Below are 7,500 nucleotides of genomic sequence, written 5' to 3'. Positions count from 1 at the left end.
ATTTTTGGCTGCGCGAGCGAGCGGCGAGCGGCGAACAGCGAGCGAAGCGTGAGGCAGCACCGTCCCTGCTATACGAAAGCCCCATCCAGCCCTGTGCCACCCGGGGGGTTCCAGGGTGCTGAGATGGCTGACATTTTGCTCCGCTCACGACGGTCGCCGCGGCACGCAAGAACAGCCCAAAAACAGGCCAAAACAGCCCAAAAACGGGCCAAAACTGGCCATTTTTGGCTGAGCGAGCGAGCAGCGAGCGGCGAACAGCGAGCGAAGCGAGAGGCAGCACCGTCCCTGCTATACGAAAGCCCCATCCAGCCCTGTGCCACCCGGGGGGTTCCAGGGTGCTGAGATGGCTGACGTTTTGCTCCGCTCTCGACGGTCACCGCGCAACGCAAGAACAGGCCAAAAACTGGCCAAAACGGCCCAAAAACGGGCCAAAACTGGCCATTTTTGGCTGCGCGAGCGAGCGGCGAGTGGCGGACAGCGAGCGAAGCGAGAGGCAGCACCGTCCCTGCTATACGAAAGCCCCATCCAGCCCTGTGCCACCCGGGGGGTTCCAGGGTGCTGAGATGGCTGACATTTTGCTCCGCTCACGACGGTCGCCGCACCACGCAAGAACAGCCCAAAAACAGGCCAAAACGGCCCAAAAACGGGCCAAAACTGGCCATTTTTGGCTGCGCGAGCGAGCGGCGAGCGGCGGACAGCGAGCGAAGCGAGAGGCAGCACCGTCCCTGCTATACGAAAGCCCCATCCAGCCCTGTGCCACCCGGGGGGTTCCAGGGTGCTGAGATGGCTGACGTTTTGCTCCGCTCACGATGGTCACCGCACCACGCAAGAACAGCCCAAAAACAGGCCAAAACAGCCCAAAAACGGGCCAAAACAGGCCATTTTTGGCTGCGCGAGCGAGCGGCGAGCGGCGAACAGTGAGCGCAGCGTGAGGCAGCACCGTCCCTGCTATACGAAAGCCCCATCCAGCCCTGTGCCACCCGGGGGGTTCCAGGGTGCTGAGATGGCTGACATTTTGCTCCGCTCACGACGGTCGCCGCACCACGCAAGAACAGCCCAAAAACAGGCCAAAACGGCCCAAAAACGGGCCAAAACTGGCCATTTTTGGCTGCACGAGCGAGCGGCGAGCGGCGGACAGCGAGCGAAGCGAGAGGCAGCACCGTCCCTGCTATACGAAAGCCCCATCCAGCCCTGTGCCACCCGGGGGGTTCCAGGGTGCTGAGATGGCTGACGTTTTGCTCCGCTCACGATGGTCACCGCACCACGCAAGAACAGCCCAAAAACAGGCCAAAACAGCCCAAAAACGGGCCAAAACAGGCCATTTTTGGCTGCGCGAGCGAGCGGCGAGCGGCGAACAGTGAGCGAAGCGTGAGGCAGCACCGTCCCTGCTATACGAAAGCCCCATCCAGCCCTGTGCCACCCGGGGGGTTCCAGGGTGCTGAGATGGCTGACATTTTGCTCCGCTCACGACGGTCGCCGCGCCACGCAAGAACAGCCCAAAAACAGGCCAAAACAGCCCAAAAACGGGCCAAAACAGGCCATTTTTGGCTGCGCGAGCGAGCGGCGAGCGGCGAACAGCGAGCGAAGCGTGAGGCAGCACCGTCCCTGCTATACGAAAGCCCCATCCAGCCCTGTGCCACCCGGGGGGTTCCAGGGTGCTGAGATGGCTGACATTTTGCTCCGCTCACGACGGTCGCCGCGCCACACAAGAACAGCCCAAAAACAGGCCAAAACAGCCCAAAAACGGGCCAAAACAGGCCATTTTTGGCTGCGCGAGCGAGCGGCGAGCGGCGAACAGCGAGCGAAGCGTGAGGCAGCACCGTCCCTGCTATACGAAAGCCCCATCCAGCCCTGTGCCACCCGGGGGGTTCCAGGGTGCTGAGATGGCTGACATTTTGCTCCGCTCACGACGGTCGCCGCGCCACGCAAGAACAGCCCAAAAACAGGCCAAAACAGCCCAAAAACGGGCCAAAACAGGCCATTTTTGGCTGCGCGAGCGAGCGGCGAGCGGCGAACAGCGAGCGAAGCGTGAGGCAGCACCGTCCCTGCTATACGAAAGCCCCATCCAGCCCTGTGCCACCCGGGGGGTTCCAGGGTGCTGAGATGGCTGACATTTTGGTCCGCTCTCGACGGTCGCCGCGCCACGCAAGAACAGCCCAAAAACAGGCCAAAACTGCCCAAAAACGGGCCAAAACTGGCCATTTTTGGCTGCGCGAGCGAGCGGCGAGCGGCGAACAGCGAGCGAAGCCTGAGGCAGCACCGTCCCTGCTATACGAAAGCCCCATCCAGACCTGTGCCACCCGGGGGGTTCCAGGGTGCTGAGATGGCTGACATTTTGCTCCGCTCACGACGGTCGCCGCGCCACGCAAGAACACCCCAAAAACTGGCCAAAACTGCCCAAAAACGGGCCAAAACTGGCCATTTTTGGCTGCGCGAGCGAGCGGCGAGCGGCGAACAGCGAGCGAAGCGAGAGGCAGCACCGTCCCTGCTATACGAAAGCCCCATCCAGCCCTGTGCCACCCTGTCATGACCTTAGCTGGAATTGCCTAAGTCGTGCGGCACCCTTGCGGCCAAAGACGCGAACTTAGCTTGCGTTGCCTAAGTCGCGAGTCACTCGTGCGGCCAAGACGCGAACTTAGCTTGCCTTGCCTAAGTCGCGCTTCGCCCTTGCGATCTTGCTCCGCAAGGATCAGCCCACTTTGTAACCTCTCGCAGGTCCCGAAGGACCTGTAAAAGAGAAAGAGAGTTAGATCGAAAGAACGAGCAACGGACACGTCCCGAAGTCTCGCGGAAAGGAAAGCTTTACAAGCAATTCGTCGAACACCTTGTGTGCACAAGAGAAAAGAGGGAGAGGGGGAAAAGCAAGGCTTTCAAGGATGAACGAACAGCTGCAAGCCCACAAACAGCCGCTCACCTGGTCCCGGACGCAACACCAAGTTCCCGTAAAGGTCACGTACGAACTTGCGAAAGAGTGTTCAACGCCCGGTATATAACCGAAGCCCCATCCAGCCATGTGCCACCCGGGGGGTTCCTGGGTGCTGAGATGGCTGACATTTTGGTGAGCGGAGGCAGCACTCCGCTCACCTCCCGCGGCACGCGAAAACGGAGCCGGTTTGGGCTGTTTTGGGGCTGTTTTGCTCGGTTCGGTGAGCGATCGCTTTGCAACGCTGCAGCTTGTTCGAACTTACATATTTACAAGCAAAATGACCCAAAACCATAAGAAAACAGGCTGCCAAGCAGCTGTACATGCGGGTGTGAGCGACGAACGGTTCGTTGAACGGAGTTGTTGCGGGTGCGCGACGACCGTTCGTGACATTCTCCCCCACTTAAACTGTCGACGCCCTCGTTGACGCTTGTTGGTAGTTGTTGATGAGTTCTTCTTCATGTCGCAGGGCGTCTTCAGGCTCCCAACTGGCTTCAGTTCGGGGAAGCTTTCGCCACTTCACCAAGTACTCTGTTTGCTCCGCTCCGTTGGGTAGCTTTATCTTGCGATCCGCCAGAATGGTTTCCACTCGCTTCTCGTAGGAGGCTGTGATGGGAGGTAGCCGAGTTGGAACACTTCGAGAAGCATCTTGCGGATCTGAATGGTAGGCCTTCAGGTTGCTGGCGTGAAGAACGTTGTGAATTTTGAACCACGCCGGCAGCTGCAACTTGTAAGAAACATTGCCTACCCTGCTGATAATTGGGAAGGGCCCTTCATACTTACGCACCAATCCTTTGTGGACTCTTTTCCTGAAGAATTGGAGTGATGCTGGTTGGAGCTTTACCAACACCAAATCGCCAACTTTGAACTCTTGCGGTCGCCTTCCCAAGTCGGCCCACTTCTTCATCCTCTTTGCCGCCTTCTCCAAGTAAGCCCGCGCAATATCTGCATTTCGATGCCACTCCTTTGCGAAATGATAGGCCGAAGGACTACTTCCAGTATACCCAATTGCCATGGTGTGCGGAGTCGACGGTTGTTGTCCTGTGATAATTTCGAAGGGGCTCTTGTTGGATGCAGAGCTCCGCTGCAAGTTGTAGGAGAATTGGGCAATGTCCAACAGCTTCACCCAATCTCGTTGATTGGCACTCACGTAGTGCCTGAGATACTGCTCCAAGAGCGAATTTATTCTTTCAGTCTGACCATCCGTCTGGGGGTGGAGGCTTGTAGAGAAGTATAACTTTGATCCCAACAATTTGAATAGCTCGGTCCAGAACCGTCCCAGAAACCGAGCGTCTCGATCACTAATGATATTGTGTGGGACTCCCCAATACTTCACTACACCCTTCATCATCAGTCTGGCCGCCTCTTCAGCTGAACAGTGTAGGGGAGCAGCAATGAAAGTTGCATACTTTGAAAACCGATCGACCACCACAAGTATCGATCCAAGTCCCCCTACAGGTGGCAAGCTTGATATGAAGTCTAAGGAAATGCTCTCCCATGGCCTTTCTGGTACGGGCAACGGCTCCAAAAGTCCCACCGGCTTCCGCTGCTCCACCTTGTCTTGTTGGCAAGTAAGGCATGTTCGAACATACTCCTCCACATCAATCCCCATCTTTGGCCAGTAGAAGGCCCTCTCCACGAGAGCCAATGTTCTGTGAATGCCGGGATGTCCAGCCCAAAGGGAATCGTGACACTCTTTTAAGAGTTCACGTCTTAAATTGTCCACTCGGGGAACATAAACCCTATTCCCTTTTGTGTAAACAAGTCCCTCCTGGACCCAAAATCGTCGTGCCTTGCCTTCTTTGATGAGCTGCATCAGGATAACCGCCTGGGGATCACTATACAGTCCATCTCTGATTCGGGAAAGGAAGTTGGAGTGTAACTGACTTGTTTGGCCTCTGCCCTCCAGTTGTGCAGCATTCACGCACTCCACCTTCCGACTCAGCGCATCGGCCACGACATTCGCCTTCCCGGGCTTATATTCCATAGCCATATCAAATTCAGCCAGGAAGTCCTGCCACCGTGCTTGCTTTGGGGAGAGCTTCTTCTGAGTTTGGAAATAACTCAGGGCGATGTTGTCTGTCCTCAGCACAAATCGCGACCCAAGGAGGTAGTGTCGCCAAACTCGTAGGCAGTGGATCACCGCTGTCATCTCCTTCTCATGCACTGGATACCGCCTCTCGGTCTCGTTGAGTTTGCGGCTCTCGTAGGCCACCGGATGACCTTCTTGCATGAGTACTCCACCAATAGCAAAGTCCGAAGCATCTGTATGGACTTCAAAGGGCTCTCCGTAGTTTGGCAATTTGAGCACAGGTTCTTCCAGAACAGCAGCCTTCAGATCTTGGAATGCTATCTCACATCTGTCAGACCACTTCCAAGGCTGCTCCTTCTTCAGCAACTCCGTCAGTGGGGTTGCCCGCTTCGAATATCCCGCGATGAAGCGTCGATAGTAGTTGACGAAACCAAGGAAGGATCTCAACTCTGGCACCTTCTTTGGAGTTCGCCATTCCGCAACTGCTTGCACCTTCGACTTATCCATCCGAATGGAGCCATCACCGATTCGATGCCCCAAGAATAGGATCTCAGTCTGAGCAAAGTAGCATTTCTCCCTTTTTACGAACAACGTGTTCTCCCTGAGAACCTTGAAAATCGTCCGAAGGTGCTTGACATGCTCCTCGAGCGTTTGGCTGTAGACGACGATATCGTCCAAGTAGACGACCACGAACTTATCCAAATACTCCTTGAATAGCTGGTTCATGAGAGTACAGAATGTGGCCGGAGCGTTGGTTAAGCCGAAAGGCATCACCAAGAACTCAAACGCTCCATATCTGGTCACACAAGTAGTCTTTGCTTCGTCGCCTTCAGCAATGCGCACCTGCCAATACCCCGACCGGAGGTCGAGTTTTGAGAAATACTTCGCCTTGCCCAGTTGATCGAACAAGTCCGCGATGAGCGGGATGGGATACTTGTTCTTCACTGTTACTTTGTTGAGGGCTCGATAGTCGACGCATAATCGGAGACTCCCATCTTGTTTCTTCTGAAAGAGAACTGGAGCTCCGAAAGGTGCTTTTGAGCTGCGGATGAGACCACCGCTTAGCAGTTCACCTAACTGCTTTCTGAGTTCTGCCAACTCTGGCGGGGCCATGCGATAGGGTGGTCTCGCTGGAGGCTTCACTCCTGGCTCCAGCTCAATACTGTGATCCACGCCTCTGCGTGGCGGAAGAGTCTTCGGCAACTCAGGTGGCATAACGTCTTTGAACTCCTTCAGGACGTTGGCCACCACAGCAGGTTCTTGAATGGCTTCTTCATTGAGTGGCTCTAGCTTCATAGCAGCCACGAATGTTAGTTCGTCCTTTCGCACCCCTTTCTTCAATTGTAATGCCGAAATATGTTGGGGCTCCTTGGTTCCTCTCCGAGAGACGGGCACCACACAGGGGTCATCGCCTCCCATCATACATAGGGAATTCAAGAATGGCATCGGCACCAACTTCGCCGCGTGCATAAACTCCATTCCAAGAATCACTTGGAAGTCGTCTAGTGGCACGGCCATCATGTTGGTGGTTCCGCTCCAAGTCCCGATTCTGATGGGAACTCCCTTCGCCAATCCGGAGATTCGCCTGGCCTCCGAGTTCACTGCTTTCATTCGGCTTGGGCTCTTCTCCAATGTCAACCCAAGTCGCTGTGCTTCACGATCGGCTATGAAGTTGTGGGTAGCGCCCGTGTCCACCATTGCACGGGTCGTTTGGCCATTCAGCTTGATGTCCACATACATCAGTTCACTACTTCCTGCTTTTTGTGCCTTCGTCTTCATGTTCTCCCCCACTTGACCCCGCATAGCGTTCAACAAACGCATTGCTCCCATTCGGGGTCCTTGCGACTCTTCATCGTCGCTGCTGGATTCAGAACTGCTTGAGCTAAGGGCAACAGCTTTGCCCTTGTCCGATCGGGGAGGGTGGATGGAAGCTGTCAAAGCGTTGAGTGCCTGCTTCTGTGGGCACTCCCTTACCATGTGCGGTCCTCCGCACAAGAAGCATCCTCCAGGTTTTGAGGCCTTGCCTTTCGGGTTCGGCCCTTTGTGGGAGCTCTTCTTCTTTTGTTCACCCCCGAGCTCCTTCCCTCGAGAATGTTTTTGAGGGCGATTGTTTGAAGATTGTTTCCTTCTCGCTGGGTCTTCAGAGGAAACGAAGTCGGTGAGCCTTTCTGCAGCTGCAATTGCCCCGACCACGTCGGTAACATTCCTTCGATTCAGCTCTTGCTGAGCCCATGGTTTCAAACCATCAAGGAAACTGAACAACTTGTCCTTCTCGGACATGTCCTGTATGTCCAGCATCAGTGCAGAAAACTGCTTTACATAGTCTCGGATGGTGGTACTTTGGCGGAGTTGTCTCAACTTCCTTCTTGCGACGAACTCTGTGTTCTCCGGTAGGAACTGAGTTCTCAACTCCCGCTTCAAGTCTTCCCATGTGTCGACTCGACACCGACCTTGTTGGATTTCCTCCCAACGAGTTCGCCACCAAAGTTTCGCATCTCCGTTCAGATACATTGTTGCTATTGAAACTTTGGTATCTTCAGAATCG

Source organism: Musa acuminata, unplaced genomic scaffold (genome assembly GCF_036884655.1).
Source record: "Musa acuminata AAA Group cultivar baxijiao unplaced genomic scaffold, Cavendish_Baxijiao_AAA HiC_scaffold_1136, whole genome shotgun sequence".
Taxonomy (NCBI): Eukaryota; Viridiplantae; Streptophyta; class Magnoliopsida; order Zingiberales; family Musaceae; genus Musa; species Musa acuminata.
Note: the sequence above shows the minus strand (reverse complement) of the source record.